Source organism: Ictalurus furcatus, chromosome 14, assembly GCF_023375685.1.
Source record: "Ictalurus furcatus strain D&B chromosome 14, Billie_1.0, whole genome shotgun sequence".
NCBI classification, from domain to species: domain Eukaryota; kingdom Metazoa; phylum Chordata; class Actinopteri; order Siluriformes; family Ictaluridae; genus Ictalurus; species Ictalurus furcatus.
Window position 1 is genome coordinate 28188494 of NC_071268.1, and position 19808 is coordinate 28208301.

A 19808-nucleotide genomic window follows, 5' to 3' on the forward strand; every position below is an offset into this window, starting at 1 on the left:
TACATGATGTAGCATTTCGCCTCGAATGTCTCCTGTTGTTCAGTTTTGCACTGGAGCTACAAGTCTAATGTCAATAAGAAATAATGAACGTTTATAGCTACAAGTTTAACATCATGTAACCTGCATGTTCATATTGTATATATAAAAAAAAATCATCACATGTGTGTAACAATGGAGTCAAAGTATGAGGAGAAAGCATCCAAATTACCATGTGTCCACAATCCAAATAGAGTTCTAAGAACAGTCTTAGGTCAAAATACCAGTGATAGCAGTAATCCGGGTACAAGGGTAATGCAAGAATAATAATAATAATAATAATAATAATGTCAAAGAAGCAGAGCAAGGGTCATACATGATCATGACAATAACAATAAAATGGCTCAAGACACAAGGCAATGGCCAGCTTTCACATTGAAAGAATGTTGAATGTCCATGAGCAGTTTATGTCCCAGAGCCGTTTTGGCTCAATGGTTAAGGCTCTGGGGTTCAAGCACCACCAACCTGCCACTGTTGAGCCCATGAGTAGCGCACTTAACCCCCTCTACTACAAGGATGCAGACACATGGCTGACACTGTGCTCTGATGCCAACTTCCTAACAAGCTGGGATATGCGGAAAAAAAGAACTTCACTGTGCTGTAATGCGTACGTGACAACTAAAGGCTTCTCCTTTTATGGTGCAGGACTAAGAATTGGTCAGGAGGTGGGTGAGAGTGGCAGAGGTTGTGCTAGAACTCTACAGCCAATAGTGGTTCAGTAAAAAAGTGTAGCAATACGGCTGAATGAACCTTCAATAAACGTTTGCAAAACCCAAGAACTGTTGCAGAACCTTTTTTAATTTGGTTATGCGTTGAGGCCAGGAAGAAATTTCAACAATTTCTTCTCATCCCTCTTGACACCTTATCCGATTTGAACATAGCCGGAGAAGGAAATGGATGGTTGATGAAATTCCCACTTTAAGTTTCACATTCATTTGATCGAGTGTATCCATGAGTGTATCTAGTACTTGATAATCATGGTCCACACGCTCAGTCTATGAAGAGAAATATACAAGTATGTCATCAATATATACAGTATATGATGTCAAATTGATTCAGCATTTCTCTCAGTACCTTGGCGACAAAGGTCTGGAAGACTAAAGGAGCATTAGCTAGACCACCAGGTATTCATAGTGTCTTCACTGCACAGTGTAGGAAAAAGTGGGATTATGGGTGTCAGCAAGGGATAAACGAGTACTGTGGGATTATGAGGACATTTTGTTACCATGAACAAGAGTGATTCTGAATGGAGCAGTGTGTAGACACTGTTCGAGGAATCACGGTTGTGTGAATACTACCACTCCCTAACAGACCTCCGTCTACAGCATGGATGCTATACAGGGCTTTATGTTCTTTAGAAGCTTAGCTGTTTCCTTGTCAAGGAAGGTCCCTGCTGGTCTTGCATCAACGAGGGCTGGAAAATACTGCCACTGTGAGCACCATTCAAGATATACAGGCAATAAGCATTTGCATGTTTCACGTGTAATTGTGGTGTCCACCTATATCATTGTGAAGAAGATTGATCTCAATATATAATCAAAAAAAATGTGCTTTTTTTCCGCACTACACAAACAATGACCTTCCCTTCTCCAATAATAGTTTCTCTTTCTCAAGAGTACTTGGCATGACCATACTTTCCTGTTCAAGTTGCTCATAAAGTGAGAGAACTGCATTTAAGTATGGCTTCTATGGCATGAAGAAGTGCAGATGACTAGCCGGATAAACTTGTTGAGCGAGAGCCTCTTTGCATGCTAGATCAGTGAAACATGGTTTTCAACATGGCGTCATACCATCAACTTTCAGTGACGGATGTATGGAAATTCATGACCTAATCAGCTGCCGGTTGTTTGCCTTGTTAGTAGCTGTTCTCTGTGGAGCGCTCTGATGCATGATGGTCAAAATCCTCTCCGAATTCCTGTTCAAACTGAGAATAGTTTTAATAAGAGTTGCAGGACCAACTGAGACTTGCAGTCTCACTTCTTTGGTGAGCAGTCTGAGTGAACATGATCTTATCTACTGTAGGTCTCTGGTGTAAAGAGACAGTAAACAGTAAAGAACATTCTGGGTGGAAGTGATGCTGCTCCAGCAGAGTTGGATCTTCCAATGTGGCTGTGATGTGGTGGAGCTGTTGAGTATGAGCTCCCGGTAACTGACCCTGGGTCACAAGCAGAAGTTTACTTGATCCTACCATATAAAGTTCTAATGAATTTTGTGGCTGCTCAGACAATGTCCTGATGACATCATTTTGTAAGCTGGAAGCTTCACGTCAATGTATTCCTCACACTACTTTTTTTTTTTTTCTTTTACAAAAGCCAAGATGATGAATGAATCAATAACCCATTCTTCCTCAGTCAGAACCGCTTTTTCCAGTCTTTCTACCATTTCCCCCCTTGGACATATCCAAGAATCTATTGTTTTCACTCTGAGGAAGTGAGAATGAGCAGGTGTGTGAGCTCAGTGTTGTTTCTGGAGAAATCTTAGTCCAGCTGAATGTAGAAAGGCGGAAAGGTCAGATTTAAAACCTCAAACACTGCCGTTGCTGTTCTGTCATGGGGCATTTTTTTTATCTGGGTCACAAAATTTTAAGCAACACCAAAAACATGGAGCCAAAAATATATGTCCTGTTGCTCTACAGTACAGAAAGTATTGGCCCCCACCTATCCTACACGTAAATGGAACTGGACCACCACAGGAGCAGCTCTGAGCAGACTGTATTATTCTCAGTGATCATAAACATTACTTCCAGTATAAAAAAGTCCCGTATAGTTCCTACTAATTTTATTCAAGATCCTTTTGGAAAAGAAGCCTAAACATCATGGTTTACGTCATGAATGTTGGCCATAATCTATTTTACACTCAGGTTCAGGTTTTAATCTTCGCTACTAGGATGTAAAAAAGGTGTTTAAAGTAAAAAGGTGAGTAAACCGTACAGTACACGAAGAAGGTATATTACACAACGTCGGTGAACAGGAACACTTTAAGAACTCAAATAAAATGTGACTATAGTTAGGGGTGAGTAAGTGGATTTGCATATAGAGAGAAAATCTAACATAAAAGTAATGAAATATTTTTTAAAAAGTTGAATGAACCGTTAAAAAGTGGATTATTTTTTTTTTTGCTGTAAATGTGGGACGGCTATAAAAAAATAATAAAAGGTGAGCAAACTTAAAAAGGTAAGTAAGCTAGAAACTAAAGCTATGAACAAGATAGAACATCTAAAGTGAGTTATTTCTAAAAGAGATGGGAAATCTAACAAAGCTAGCTTAATGAGGAAACTACAAAGAAAAAAGGTGGGCAAACACACAAAACTTTAAAGCTACAAAAACATCAGTAACCTGAAAAGCAAGGGAGAATTGCTTTATTTATTTATTTATTTATTTATTTATTTAAAAATGGGCAACAGCGTTTGTGAATTTCCTGTGGGTATTAAATTATTACTTGAGAAGTCACAGTCAGTGTGTGTGTGTGTGTTCTCTCATCTGCATGTGAGCGAGAGTGTGTAAGTAATACATTTCTGCCGAAATGCTCCCTGCAGTCCTGAATGTCCCAGAGGCACGTCATCCAGTCTCTTCTCACATAAACTGCGATGTAATTGATAGCTTATGAGAAGTTCTTAGACACACCTGTTTTAAAGCCTAGCATGTTTCTACGCTTCCATCTTCACACGTCTGCAATTAGAGATCTTTAATCCCAGGACGATCTTCTGACAGACTCATTTATCATTCCGACAATCACAGAGTGGGAGACACGGAGAGCCGTTCCCCTGCTGTCGGTGTGAGGACGGATCAAACACGCCACACAGGAAGTGCAAATGATTCACGTGCTAAAGGCAAGTGGAACTTTAAAGGGTTCCAGAGGAGAGGTGAAGAGACGCTGAGACTTCTGCGAAGACGAATTCAAGGTCTACGCCAATTAAAATGGGGGAAAACTTGGAGATCGTACTCTGTAGAGCTTTATGAAAACAGAGAAAATTCGAATCTAAATCCAAGTCAGACTACAGTCATAAGAAAACTCACCGGACTAGAATCGACAATAAAAATAATCAAATCCAACAAACGGTAGCCATTTTGAAACTCTTCAATATCATCCTACAAGGCAGACTCTACCCTATAGCTAGCTGGAACAGAGCTCTCATTACAAATATGATATACAGGTATGGTGACAGATTTGAGTCTAGTAACTACAGCGGGATCTGTGTAAACAGTAGGGGCGAGTAGGGCACAACCTATACCAACACTGTGTGTAAAAAACAAAATCGCACCAGAATTCTAACGACTTTGGAAGATTTCAAGGGAAGGTCATTTTACAATAGCGAAAGTAAAATTTCCCAGACGTTCATTTTCAGCCCTGTGTTTAGCGTTCATTTAATACGAGGCAAATTTAGCCTTAAATCTCTCGGTTATAATCCCACATAGTCTCTAAATGTTTACATAGCTTGCAGAATTGAATAGTCAGGTCCGAATCTCAGTTGCGCACAGGGGGCACGCTGTAACGCTGTGTGAAAAAACTGACAAATCACACAAATCAAAATACCCATGCAACAACACACTACAGAGTAACGCTCTCTGTATCAGCAAATGCTTTTAACGTATGTGTAAATAACTCTCATGCTGTATGTGTACCTATATATGAATGTGTGTTTGTTTGTTTGTTTGTTTATCTACATAACTGCCTTTTTAAAAAAAAAAAAAAGAAAGAAAAGAAAAATATCACAACTACCATTGCATATCTTTTTTTCTTTACCCCATAATGGTTTGTCATTATAGGCATAAACTTATTATTAAGATTATATTGGGATAACTACAATTCATGCCAATAAAGCTGTATGTGAATTTGAATTAAAAGAGAACACATGAAAGAGAGACATGATATGACAAAGAGAGAGAAGGGGGGGGGGGGGGGTGGAGAGACTAGGGGAGAGAGAGAGAGAGAGAGAGAGAGGTGACAAAGACTGTAAGAGATATAATATGTGAAAGAGAGACACATTGTATACTAGTGCATGTGTGTGTCAGAGAGAGAGAGATACAGATAGAGAGTGAATGAGACAGACAGAAAAAGACACACACACACACACACACACACACACACACACACACACACACGCAGATGTAGAAAACAACTTGTGAGGTTTAATACCATGACTGGGATTTCAAACCATGTGATAATGTTCTCTCTCTGTCTCTGTTGAATTATATTACATTGTTGAATTGTAGGATTATGTTCATATATAAACACAGTTACTGTATACTGTATGGAAACATGGGTTTGTCATTGGTTTTATTCTATATGGAAATGCCAGTCTCATTAATGTTATACTACATGGAAACATGGGTGTGTCATTGATGTTCCCTTTCAAAGGGAACTCAACATCGGGTGAGTTTCACGCTGTGGGAAGCGCCCGCTGTTTCGGAACCTCAGGACTCGCTGTTGAGGCAGCCAGCCAGCTCAGATCCTAGGGGTCCCGTATGGATATGGAGGGGGAATCGGAGATGAGCGCTGCTCTATCTCTCGCGCTTTCCTCCAGATCCGCCTCTCCGCTTCCGGGATTTGGTGCTCGCGAAGCGACTCCTCCTTCCGGTATGGAGTGTCACCATACCTTCTCTGACTCAGAGGAGCCAGAGGGGGGAGCCAGTGCATCATTTTTGTGGGAGTGGAGCATGCTGTAGCAGCCCTCGAGGGGGCTGACTGCACTCATTGTGAAATATATATATACAAAAGGCACAATGAAGCAGCTCCGCACTCTGCTGTCTCACTTCTCAGCCGAAGAGCGACTTCTCCAACCGGTATGGAGAGTCAACCCACCGTTTCTGACTCCGAGGAGCCAGAGGAGGGAGCCAGTGAGAAGGAGAGCGCTCCATAAAACGGCAGAAAACTCAGCTTTTTCCTGAAAGTGCACCATGAAGTGTCACACTTCTAGGGAAAGCCATATTTATAACCCCTCAATGTCGGATTATTTGGCCATCATAGAGGATAAACAGTACGGGTATTTTGCTATGCCGAAGGTGGAGAAGGTGTTTGTGAGCCACCTCTCTACTTCGATGTCAGCAAAATCAGGGGGGCGGGCTATGAAGCAGTGTGTCTTGCTTGTGGGTCTTGGCATACAATGGCAGTGGTGCAGGCCTACTGGACAGACCTGCTGAATTGTGAGGGAGGCACAGAAGGCAAGTGTGGTGGACCGCCTCCCCCCACAGAAAGCCAGGGAGACTGGGCAGCCACAGTCGCAGCCTGCAAGTAGGCCTGATTTAAAAATGATAGTCTGTGCCAAAAATGCAAAAAGAAGAGGTTCTGAAGGGCTACGGACAGAGGTATCAGGGGACAAGAGGTTGTTAGGGCAGTTAGCCCCCAGTATTTCTGTAGGGCTCCCCTAGTCAATGTCGTCCAGAGTTTTCAGTTTTCACTGGTCAGTGAGCTGTCACAGGGCAATGAAAATCTGATGCCTTCCCTCCAATCAAATGTGGAAAGTTAACATCACTAAAGACCATCTGGCACTATGGAAATTACTGCCAAATGTGTCTCCATGGGTTCTGTCCTCGATAGAAAATGGTTCTGGGTCCAGTTCATAGTTCGATCCCCCTGTTTCAGAGCTGTGCTCACCACAGTAGTCAGCACAATGCCGAGCCTGACGTTAGCTCAGGAAGGAGATCTCTCTTGGACAAAGGGGCCATAGAAAATGTACCTCTTTCTCTGAGGGAGCAAGGTTTTACAATTATTTCCTGGCCCACAAAAAAGACGGGGTATGTGGCCAATTTTAGATTTGTGTCATCTGAACCATACTCTTCGGCCATACAGGTTCAGGATGTTGATGCTTAAACTTATCGTTAAACAGACTCAGTTTGAGGTTTGGTTTGTGACGATAGATCTAAAAAAAGACGCATATTCCACATTCAAATATTGCCCAGTCACAGGAAGTCCCTGAGGTTCACGTTTGGAGGCAATGCATATCAATATCGGTTCTTCCTTTCACTCGCTTTATCCTCTCGCACCTTCACAAAGTGTATAGATGCCATGCTGGCTCCTTTGCGACTGCAGGGCATCTGTGTGCTAAACTACCTGGACAACTGGTTAATTCTAGCAGGGTCCAGGAAGTTGGCGATTCAGCACCGAGATGTTGTTCTCGCACAAGATGAGGAGCTTGGAGCTCCGGTTGAACCTCGGGGAAAGTTGCTTCTCCAGTTGAGAGAAGCAACTTTCCCCGAAAGTTTTTCTAGAAAAAGACTTTTCTAGGGGTTATATTGGATTTGAATATGATGAGAGCATGTCTATCCCCAACACGCGTAGGGTCAATCTTATCAACACTGAGCAAGATAAGGTTAGGTCTGGGCAACCCCTCCAGTCTCTACAGAGACTGTTGGGACTTATGGCACCAGCAGCCAACGTCATACTATTGGGCCCATTGCACATGAGACCATTCAGTGGAAAGTAATCAGTGTCACGCAGCGATCCCTATGTGCTGTGAGAACTTGGAGGTGTTCCTAGTTTCTATCCTTGTGACATACTCTAGGGCAGGGGTTTTCAAAGTGGGGGCCACCAGGGGCACCCGTGGGGCCTCAACAAACTGTGTCAGAGCCACCAAGCCCATCACTCCCACTAGTATGTTTTCTCTTTCTCACTCTCAGACAATCACACACACACACACACACACACACACACACACACACACACAATCAATTCCTAATGTAATGTAATGTAATGTAAAGATGTAAGATATAATTATTAATAAAAAAAAATGGGGATATATTCAGAAGTCTGTATTTTTAATGTGTTTTAAAGACATCTTGCAAACGGGGGGCCTCGGTCAAATATTAATGCCACTTGGCTGGCCTTGCCCTGGAAAAGTTTGGGAACCCCTGCTCTAGGGGAATCTCTTATCACAAGACAGTAATGTCAGACACCTCCCTCAAGGTTTCTGGAGTGGCCCTCATCTAGTGTGGCATATAAATCACCTAGAACTGTGGGCCGAACTCCTGGCACTGAAATTCTTCTCCTCAGTTGAGAGGTCACCATGGGTTATATAAGGGGTTCCCAAACTTTTCCAGTGCAAGGCCCCCCAGATGGCATTAACATTTGACCGAGGCCCCCCTTTTGCAAGATGTCTTTAAAACACATTAAAAATACAGACTTCTGAATATATATTCTTTTTTTATACAGTAGTGGTCTCATATATTAACCACCAGAGAGGATTACGTTCACACCACCTGTTGAGGCAGGCTCAACTAATTCTTCTCTGGCGGAGGAAAAGTTGTGTCAGTGAGTGCAATGTACATTCTGGGCAACTGGAATGTGGGGGCAGACATCCTGTTGAGGCAGGGGCTGAAACCTGGGGATTGAAGGCTCCATCCACAAGTGGGTGAGTTGAGGTCATGTCTGTACACGTTTCGCACAATCGCTCCCACAGGGTCTAGCAAGAGTTCATCAAGACCGTCTACGTCTGCTGCTAGTAGCACCGGATTGGCCAGCTCGAATTTGGTTCACGAAGATAATATCTCTACTGGAAAGCTGGAAAGCACTCCCTGGGAGATTCCCGTTAAACAGAGATCTATTGTCTCAAGCCAGAGGGTTGATTTATCACCCTCAGCCGGAATTATGGAAACTATGAGTCTGGCCTCTGAGGGGCACAGGCACATAGACTCCGGTCTCTCAACCACGGTTGTAGAGACCATTTTAAACACTAGGTAGATCAGTGAGACCCAGCAAAGTGCACAATGGCTACATTCCTGGAGTTCTTACAGGAATGGTTCTCTGCAAAGTTGGCTCCTTCTACAGTTAGGGTCTATGTGGTTATCATATTCCAGTTGATGGAGCCTCTGTGGCAGGCCATACCCTTAGTATGAAGGAGTGGCTATACTCGTTCCCACAGTGTGAAGTTCACACACTGTTTAGTTCCCTTTGAAAGGGACAGTCTGGGTTACGCATGTAACCCTGTTCCCTAAGAAGGAAATGAGACATTGCACAGCTTTGTCATACTGGAGTATGCCTGTAAATTGCCACAGACAAAGAGAAGCTGATGAGGTGGTTTACAGACGCCATTTTATAGTCATGCGACGCGCAAAATGCCACGTCAGGACTATAAATAGGTGTGAGTTTACACTGACTTCATATAGCAGTTGCGCGAGGGCACTTCCCACAGTGTGAAGCTCACGCAACACCTCGTTCCCTTCTCAGGGAACAGGTTAACTGAGATGTTATGGTGTTATGGGTGTGCTACTGATGTTATAATATATGGAAACATGGGCGTGTCATTGATATTATAATATATGCAAACATGGGCGTGTCATTGATGTTACAGTACATGGAAACATGGGAGTGTCATTGATGTTAAAGTATATGGAAATATTGGCATGTCATTGATGTAATAGTATATGGAAACATGGGTGTGTCATTGATATTATAGTATATGGAAACATGGGTGTGTCATTGATGTTACAGTATATGGAAACATGGGCATGTCATTGATGTTACAGTATATGGAAACATGGGCGTGTCATTGATGTAATAGTATATGGAAACATGGGTGTGTCATTGATATTATAATATATGGAAACATGGGCGTGTCATTGATGTTATATGGAAACATGGGCGTGTCATTGAAATGATAAAATATTTAAACATGGGCATGTCATTGATATTGTAATATATGGAAACATGGGCATGTCATTGATGTTATAGTATATGGAAACATGGGCGTGTCATTGATATAAGATATGGAAACATGGGCGTGTCATTGATATTATAAAATATGGAAACATGGGCGTGTCATTGATATTATAAGCTATGGAAACATGGGCGTGTCATTGATATTATAATATATGGAAACATGGGCGTATCATTGATGTTATCGTACATGGAAATATATGGAATATGGATACTTTAGTGAACATTTGACCTTTTTTATCAGTGAGAAATATTTTATACACTTCTATCACCTAAATCCAGCACCTAAGTATAACATACATATGATACAGATACCACATGTGATTTGTGTAAGCACCTGATTGCTTCATCAAGACAATGAGTTACACTGGGTGTGTGACACCAGGAACAGGAGGACATGTGAGATGTACAGCTGGGTTTGTTTTGCCTGCATTAGATCTGTCTTGATATTAAACAGAGAGAGGACACGGTGACCTGGAGACAGACAGACAGACAGAGAGAGAGAGAGAGAGAGAGAGAGAGAGAGAGAGAGAGACGCACTGCGCATAGTGCAGTATTCTACACTACATTTACATTGACGGCCTGATCCAGCGGCCCTGTGTACACATGATCCTGTGCTGAGACTTCAGCTTTAATCCTGGAACATATTTCCAATAAAACTCTTACAGGACATCTAATATGAATGGTATCCCAGCGTCAACAAGTTACAGTTCCTCAACTTGTTCCAAACTCACTGTGGAATCGCTGTACAATAAACATACTACTTCTAATATATTTCCTATACACTGTCTATAAATACAGTATGTGATTGTAATGTGCATGTTCTATTTGCATAAAATAAATGCTGAATAATATACTGGAAAGATTCTAAAATCGACACAGATCTGTAGAATCTAATTCAAATATATCTGAATAAAATTAAAATATTATGCAAATTGTAAAAACACACATTTACAGTGTATTTTGTGTTTTATTGAAACGAATTGTTGCTGCATGCTTTATTAAAGTAGTAGTGATGATAATAAAAGTGAATACAATTATATTATTATTATTATTATTATTATTATTATTATTATTAATTACGTGAGGTAAAATCCGTCTCTGCCAGAAATTAACATTCACCTCGAGCTCTCAAGGACACACACACACACACACACACACACACACAGACATAGGGATAGAGAGACATACAGAGAGAGAGAGCGTGACAGGGGCACTTATTCTTAATTCTCTCTCTCTCTCTCGCTCTCTCATAGCATAAAGCGCGCTCCCGTCGGCAGCTGAAGCGCGTTCCCGCAGGCGGTCAGCGCGCGCCGCAGTCCCGTGCTGCGACTGAATGGTGCGTAACCATGACAACAGCGACAGCAGCAGCAGCGGCGGCGGCGGCAGTAGCGCGGTGAAGAGCCGCGCATTTATTCCTCCGATGCACGGAAATCTGAGCACACATACACGCGCGCGCACACAGATACACAGGAGCGCAATACACACTCCACGTTAATGCCCTAGGAGCGGACAGAACCGGGAGAGAACCGGGACAAAGCGGGGAAGGTGTGGACCGGAGCGGGGTCTCGCGGCACAGGTGAGACATTATACCGACATTAATGAGATCATTACGGAGAGGGAAGCGCGAGACGTTGTTTAGCCGCGTGCGTTGTGTGCACTGTGTGTCGCATGGCGCGGATCGTAGCGCGTGCTCAACATATACCTCCCAAATGTCATCTATATTAGAGTTACAGCCTGTTTTTCCATGCACGTTACAAAGGAATAATTGATCTGTAACGGGTCCAGTTCTATTTACATTCTAACTTATATAAACTCACATATTTAACTTGAATACATCTGAATAGCTTTTTATTACATTACTATTTATTACTCATATGGCTTATGCTCATATTATGTGCATATCATACACACTATACAGTATATACACATTAACATCATACATACAGGTGCAATCAAAATTATTCACCCCCAGTGCAAATCAGGTTTATTGTCTAAATGTACAGACTTTCAGCTGTTTGCGATGAACACATCAGACAAAAGCGATTGAAATAGTTCAACACAGCGAATGGTTCAAGCGGTTTCTCCGAATTCAACTGAAAATGCAACTTATAATGATTTCTCCAGTCTCAAAATTATTCACCCCCTTCATGGCGATCATCTCTAGTACTCAGTAGAGCTCCTTTTACTGTTCTGACCTGCTGTAAACGAGATGCAGAGCTTCTGCAGCGTTCCTGAGGAACCTTCTCCCGTTCCTCATGAGCAACGGCCTCCAGTTCAGTAATATTCTTGGGTTTGTGCTGCAGCCGCCTTCTTCACATCCCACCAGAGATTCTCTATGGGGTTCAAGTCAGGTGACTGTGATGGTCCTATAGGATGGAACTTCTTCTGCAACCCAGCCTTGGTGGAATCTGAGGTACGCTTGGGATCATTGTCCTGTTGGAAGGTCCGATGACGCCCAAGCTTCAGCTTCCTCACAGACGGCATGAGGTTTTCTCCTAGGATTTCCTGATACCTCAATGAATCCATCTCACCTTCCACACGCTGCAGGTTTCCAGTGCCAGAGGATGCAGAGCAGCCCCAGAGCATCACCGAGCCTCCACCATGCTCGACTGTGGACAGAGTGTTCTTTCTTCATCCTTCTTCCTCCAGACAGACCGCTGATCCATCGTGCTGAAAAGTCCCAGTTTAGTTTCATCGCTCCACAGAAGAGAATCCCAAAACTTCTGTGGATTATTTATATGATTTTGCGCGACTTTTCTTGTGCTTTTGGGTCAGTAGTGGTGAACGTCTTGGTATTCTGTCATGGAAACCTTCTGCGTTTAGTACGTGCCTTACTGTGCTCACTGAAACCTCAGAGCCTGTTACACCAAGTCTTGCTGCAGGTCTTTTACAGTCACTCGAAGGTTTTTCACAACCTGCCTTCTCACAAATCTGCTTGCAGCCTTGATGGCTTCCTTTTTCTGCCCCGTCCAGGTATTTCATACATTTTCTACCCCTAGCCAGTTCAGGTATTTCATACATTTTCTACCCCTAGCCAGTGCAGGTATTTCATACATTTTCTACCCCTAGCCAGTTCAGGTATTTCATGTGTTCCAGCTCAAGCACATCTGCTGCAACTAATGAAGCCCTTGATTAGTTTAGCATCAGGTGTGCTCGAGACAACACCTGTTCTGCATATCTGTGCTGCTGTGAGGGATTCTGTTCAGGGGGGTGAATAGTTTTGAGACTGGAGAAATCATTATAAGTTGCATTTTCAGTTGAATTTGGGGAAACCGCTTAAGGCATTCATTGTGTTGAACTATTTCAACTGCTTTTATTTGATTTGTTCATCGCAAACAGCTGAAAGTCTGTAAAGTTTGACAATAAACCTGATATGTATTGGGGGTGTGGATAATTTTGATTGCAACTGTAGATATGTATATCTCAGTTGACATGCTTATCATGTCTGTAATATTACATATAGAAGAATTTAAACGTGCATATCATGACTTATTCCTCACATCCATATGTTCTGATATCTTACATATGAATCATACATATATATCATGCGTTATATCACACCCTATTTATCATAGAAATCAGATTGGAATAATTGACATATAAATATCAAACCATCACATATATAGATATCACAAATACCCACGCACACACACCACATGTATAGAAATATCTCTAGCTATATCTCCATCTATCTATCTCTCTCTCTCTCTCTCTCTCTCTCATATATATATAGAGAGAGAGAGAGAGACAGTAGATTACATAAACATATTTTTTTACATCCTTACCATGTGTGTAATATATATAGAACTGTTTAAACATACACACCATACTTACTCCTATTGTTCATACTATCTGATTTACCTTTAAAAACTATTTTAAATAAAATAACATACATTATCATATCATTTCGTTTGAGATAATTTACATGCATAGTATATATATATAAATGTGTGTATCTCACATGAGTATCATATGTATCCTACATTAAATCACACAGCTTACATAATGCATATTGTACATATTATGTAAATATACAACTATTAGAGTTCACATCCTTGCCTTAAATATCATATACTCTATGTGTAAACGTAAGCTGCCGTATGTATATTGCTCACGGTTTAGACGTCATACGCGTAATTATACGAACTTTATTAAATGTGAAACTGACATATTTAGAGACTTTTTTTTTTTTTACGTGATCAGATGATTTATATACTGTCACATATATTGCTTTTTACAAATGATTCATTTATGTCACGTGATTCTTTACACGTCCTTTCTACAAAATGCATTAAATTTCACGTAGGTTGTTTTTTTATTTCTTTATTTACTTTATTTAAATTTTCTTTAAAAATATTTGTCACACGTTATTCACACGCATTTATTTGAGTTCACATAACATGCTGAAATGCAATTTCACATGCGGTCACATATTATTCACGTTACTCCCGTGGGTAATGTATGTGATTTTATGTAAGTGTGTACACATATTAGCTTATATAAATACCTCATGCGTCACACCTCATATATTACGTGGGTCATGTTTTATATACATATATATATATATAACATGATCCACGTACTATATGAGATGTGACATATAACGGAGTGTATACCTATTTGAGCGTATGGGACGCTGTGTAGCTCTGTCAGTCACACACACACACACACACACACAAACAGCTTGATGATGAATAATAAGAGGCAGGACTGTAGGGAGCAATAACGTATAACACACACTCAACACAGTGTAGTGGCTCACACACGAGTGTGTGTTCAGGGATTTACAGTATAGTAAATATTGATTTATAATAGAGGACGAGAAGATGAACAATCTGTGACACTGAGGGTTTAGCGATCAGTTTACACAGCTTTACGCTCACAGGATGTGTCCATGAGAACAAGACATTTATCTTGTTTGTTTTTTTATTGGCTCAGAATTCCAAGCTTGGCTAATATTTAGCATTCAAATGCTCCTGACTGAACACAGCATAAAATCAAACCACTAATGGAAGCTAATCCCCCCGCCTTCTTTTCTTCTTCTTCTTACCTCTGCAGCCATCTTGTTTTTATTGTCTCAGGTTTGCTAATTCCTAGCATTAGTTAAATGAACCCAAAGTTATATTAACGGACATGATAACGGACGCTAATTCTTTGCCTGCTCACGTAGCGCTTTATTTTCTTCTTTCCAAGTGGAGAAAACAAATCAAGCAATAATGCTCTGTCCTGGTGTAATTTTATCCTGGTAATGCTAGCTAGCTAGCTTAAGTGACGATCTACACTCAGAAAATAATTCAAGCTTGCTAAATGCTAGAATAACTGCTACTGAGCTTCTCTTAGTTATTTATTTATTTTTTATTCCTGTCCAATTTTGTGGCATACAGCAAAAATCAGGGGATTATGGGTCGTGCTTTCTCGGGATGATGTGAAGGGAAAAAAAAAAACACTGCTAACATTAGCTAGCTAGTTTGTTTTTTTAACAATTGTTCTGTTGTTACCCCATCGCAACCTTTTATTTCCTACTGTTTCATGCTACGTCTTTTAGAAGCTCATTCCTTTTTGTGTTCCTGCATCCTTTCCACCTTTTGTTCATTCATAGTCGGTTATCATTTGATTTTCTTTTCCATTTCATTAAAATATGTAATTGCTAATGCTGTACCATGACCTAGAGATAAGGGATACAGCAGTGTTGGCAAACAGTGAAAGCCTAACACAAAACATGAGCTGAGCTCAAACGTTTCTGCAAAAATAAGAGTTAAATATTTCCAGCTAAGACTCCTGTGTTGTTTTGTGGGCTAATGGTGATACTGCCATGTTATGTTGTGATATAATTCTAATGCTGTTGTGTTGTGGTCACGTGCTAGTACTATCATGTTGTGGGTTATTGATGTATTGTTGTTGGCTAATGGTTTCATATTTTGTTAAGGTCTAATGTGAACACTGTTGTGTTATGGTCGGGTGCTAATACGATCAGGTTCTGTTGTGGCATAGCTCACATGCTCTTGTTAATGTGTTAATCCAGAACACGTTGGATGAGAGAAGCAAAAATCCAGTTTTACTGTTCAAAAAAACAACAAAGTTATCTGAATCTATGCACAGACTCAATGCCCTATTTATGCAGTCTTATCTTGTGTTGCGATTTAATACCGTTGTGCTGCAATTTTCTAAACATTGTTGTGTAGTTGAAGCATACTTCGACATCGTAACTGCTTGCTAAACATTAAGAAATCCAGGCAGGTGTAATTTAGCATTAAAAAAATGTGCAGAGCTTGTCTTACGTTGTGGGAATTGTCGTGTGTTGTACCATGATCCAAACACTAATGTAGCTTGACTAAATACGTCTGTTTTAGCCTGTAAACACACAAGCAGTGCTAGTAAAGATATCCTAGTCCTTTTAACTGTTCACTGTGGATGAGATAAAGTTACGTCGCAAGGAGAGAAGAGTCATTTTAATATGTATCGTGTAATAAGTAGCCCAGAGCATCTGCTTCTCCGCTGTTTAATTCAATAAGACCATTTTCCAGTTACAATGACTTTCCTCACAATGTTTTATGTAAGGCCACCAGAGAACACAATGTAGCTGATTAGAAACCAGTGAATTAGAAAGTATTGAGAGGAACCACACACACACACACACACACACACACACACACATACACAAACACGCTAAAATCACTTCTGTGGTTAGAATGAACCCTGTCTGTAGATCCTAAATCTGAGATTTACTGGTCAGTTGTTCAGGTCATATTCAGCTGCTCTTAACCAACACAGCTTTCTGCAGTTAGGCTAAAAAAAGTCTGTGGCTGTCTTAAATTCTGTCTGTCATAAAAGCTGTCTCTGGTTATGATAAATATATTTGTACAAATATTAATAGGTTTTATTTAAATGTCGTTATGGCCATGATTAGAATAAAATCTGTCTGTGGTTATGGTCATTATTAGAATAAAAGCTGTCTGTGGTTATGGTGTGTGGTTAGAGGAGAAGCTGTCTGTGGTTATGGTCATTATTAGAATAAAAGCTGTCTGTGGTTATGGTGTGGGATTAGAGGAAAAGCTGTCTGTGGTTATGGTGTGGGGTTAGAAAAAAAGCTGTCTGTGATCATGGTCATTATTAGAATAAAAGCTGTCTGTGGTTATGGTGTGTGGTTAGAGGAGAAGCTGTCTGTGGTTATGGTCATTATTAGAATAAAAGCTGTCTGTGGTTATGGTGTGGGATTAGAGGAAAAGCTGTCTGTGGTTATGGTGTGGGGTTAGAGGAAAAGCTGTCTGTGGTTATGGTGTGGGGTTAGAAGAAAAGCTGTCTGTGGTTATGGTCATTATTAGAATAAAAGCTGTCTGTGGTTATGGTGTGTGGTTAGAGGAGAAGCTGTCTGTGGTTATGGTCATTATTAGAATAAAAGCTGTCTGTGGTTATGGTGTGTGGTTAGAGGAGAAGCTGTCTGTGGTTATGGTCATTATTAGAATAAAAGCTGTCTGTGGTTATGGTGTGTGGTTAGAGGAGAAGCTGTCTGTGGTTATGGTGTGTGGTTAGAGGAGAAGCTGTCTATGGTTATGGTCATTATTAGAATAAAAGCTGTCTGTGGTTATGGTGTGTGGTTAGAGGAGAAGCTGTCTGTGGTTATGGTCATTATTAGAATAAAAGCTGTCTGTGGTTATGGTGTGTGGTTAGAGGAGAAGCTGTCTGTGGTTATGGTCATTATTAGAATAAAAGCTGTCTGTGGTTATGGTGTGTGGTTAGAGGAAAAGCTGTCTGTGGTTATGGTGTGTGGTTAGAGGAAAAGCTGTCTGTGGTTATGGTCATTATTAGAATAAAAGCTGTCTGTGGTTATGGTGTGTGGTTAGAGGAAAAGCTGTCTGTGGTTATGGTGTGTGGTTAGAGGAAAAGCTGTCTGTGGTTATGGTCATTATTAGAATAAAAGCTGTCTGTGGTTATGGTGTGTGGTTAGAGGAAAAGCTGTCTGTGGTTATGGTGTGTGGTTAGAGGAAAAGCTGTCTGTGGTTATGGTCATTTAATTCACTTTAATTCACTCACACGTATCAACTGGGACATGTCTGTAAATGAGCATGCATGCTCTGGCATGTGAAATGCATTCTGATATTTTGACATTCAAGTTTCCCTCTTTTGGGTCTGGACCCACATCCTGCTGCGTCATGTAGGCTAATAAATGCATACATATGTATGAAAACACCCACCAACACAACACCCCCCCCCCCTCCCCCAGACACACACACACTATCTACTTTCAGGTCATGTCTTGCAGAGAACCAAAGGATCACCAGAGGAAAGTCTGGTGGCATTTTACTCCATGTCGTTGGCATTTACATCCTGACATTAAAAAAAAAAAAAAAAGATCTGAAATAGTCAGAAATCTAAACAACCGTTTTGAATAATGCAGGTTGTGCTGAATTTCTACTGACATGTCTATTAAACATTTGGTGCCCGAGGAGAGTGAAACGGTGAGACTGCTGATGCTAGCAAGCCGATTCTGACATGTACAGTCTCAATTTGTAGACCAGTGTTCAGCTTTCCATTCCTGAACTGTTCAGTGTTTCAGTTGTACAATATATCACACAACGATTAGCCAAACGTTTCATAAAAAGCCTGCTTACGGAGTCGGAGCAGCAGCGTTACTGCATTTTACATTCTTTACTTGTGGAGCTGTGTCTCTGCAGAGCTGAAATAAGCTCAGAATAAAAAAGCACTGCACAGGCATTTTTTTTGTTCCCCAAGGTATAAATGATACAAACGTACCCTCGAAGGTATACCAGTGGTCCTTGGCGTCCAATTGTGTACCTTAATGACTTCCCGCACAGCTATGTGCCTAGTAATTTAAGCTACACAGGATGAGTGTATCACTATACTGACAAGCATTTGTACCTTAGAACTCCAGTTTAGTAGCTTGAGTTTTGAAGAGCACTGACCTAGTGAACTGGAAAGAAAGATTCAGGAGTGTGAAGCGGCTCCGGTGTGTTTCATATTCGGACAGAAATACGTTTGATTCAGCTACAATTCCTTTTAACTTTATACCATAACTACAGACATCTTTTTTACCCATAACCACAGACACTTTTAACCATAACCACAGACACTTTTAACCATAAACACAGACACATTTTTAACCATAACCACAGACACATTTAACCATAAACACAGACACATTTAACCATAAACACAGACACTTTCAAACATAACCACAGACACATTTAACCATAACCACAGACACATTTTTAACCATAACCACAGACACACTTTTAAACATAACCACAGACACATTTTTAACCATAAACACAGACACATTTTTAACCATAAACACAGACACACTTTTAAACATAACCACAGACACATTTTTAACCATAAACACAGACACTTTTAACCATAAGCACAGACACTTTCAAACATAACCACAGACACATTTAACCATAACCACAGACACATTTTTAACCATAACCACAGACACATTTTTAACCATAACCACAGACACACTTTTAAACATAACCACAGACACACTTTTAAACATAACCACAGACACATTTTTAACCATAAACACAGACACATTTTTAACCATAACCACAGACACATTTTTAACCATAACCACAGACACATTTTTAATCATAAACACAGACACATTTTTAACCATAACCACAGACACTTTTAACCATAAACACAGACACATTTTTAATAATAACCACAGACACTTTTAACCATAACCACAGACACATTTAACCATAACCACAGACACATTTTTAACCATAAACACAGACACATTTAACCATAACCACAGACACATTTTTAACCATAACCACAGACACATTTTTAACCATAAACACAGACACATTTTTAACCATAAACACAGACACATTTTTAACCATAACCACAGACACATTTTTAACCATAAACACAGACACATTTTTAACCATAACCACAGACACTTTTAACCATAAACACAGACACATTTTTAATAATAACCACAGACACTTTTAACCATAACCACAGACACTTTTAACCATAAACACAGATACATTTATCCATATCACACGCTATTTTTACCCTTGCCTTAACCTCTGTTAGTTACCATAACCACTGACAGTTTCTGGACCTAAAACAAGCCACACAGAACA

At 40.5% G+C, this 19808-nt stretch overlaps 1 protein-coding gene across 6 annotated transcripts in view; it reads left to right on the forward strand.

Annotated features, from left to right (window-relative positions):
- The first annotated feature begins 10880 nt into the window (after nucleotides 1-10880).
- fam135b (family with sequence similarity 135 member B) overlaps nucleotides 10881-19808 on the forward strand; it is a 74046-nt gene continuing 65118 nt past the window's right edge. For 3 of the 6 annotated variants that reach the window (XR_008387659.1, XM_053641339.1, XM_053641340.1), the window contains exon 1: nucleotides 10881-11266. The gene's annotated coding sequence lies outside the window, so the exon portion shown is untranslated. The remainder of the gene's footprint in view (nucleotides 11267-19808) is intronic. The other 3 variants (XR_008387658.1, XM_053641338.1, XM_053641337.1) reach the window with 1 other exon arrangement.